Source organism: Plectropomus leopardus, unplaced genomic scaffold, assembly GCF_008729295.1.
Source record: "Plectropomus leopardus isolate mb unplaced genomic scaffold, YSFRI_Pleo_2.0 unplaced_scaffold41695, whole genome shotgun sequence".
NCBI lineage: Eukaryota > Metazoa > Chordata > Actinopteri > Perciformes > Serranidae > Plectropomus > Plectropomus leopardus.
The window spans coordinates 1-227 of record NW_024645673.1 but is presented as its reverse complement, the minus strand read 5'-3'; the positions used below and the strand labels follow the sequence as shown (position 1 = coordinate 227).

The following is a 227-nucleotide window of genomic DNA, read 5'->3' as shown; positions in this document are numbered from 1 at the left end:
GGCAGCAGCACCCTCTGCCGGTGAAAAGCCAGAACTAAAAAGCTTACTGCACCAGGTATTCCCAGGCGGTCTCCCATCCAAGTACTGACCTGGCCCGACCCTGCTTAGCTTCCGAGATCGGACGAGATCGGGCGTGTTCAGGGTGGTATGGCCGTAAGTGACAGAATGAGTGACACACAGGCTATTTACAGATGGACGGGACAACCGACTTCCAAATTGTGAGCTCT

The 227-nt window shown here is 54.6% G+C and overlaps 1 non-coding gene across 1 annotated transcript; it reads right to left on the bottom strand.

Annotated features, from left to right (window-relative positions):
* Positions 1-40: 40 nt before the first annotated feature.
* Positions 41-159, bottom strand: LOC121939135. The gene has a single exon (XR_006105413.1). It is a non-coding gene; the product is annotated as a 5S ribosomal RNA (ribosomal RNA).
* Positions 160-227: the final 68 nt, after the last annotated feature.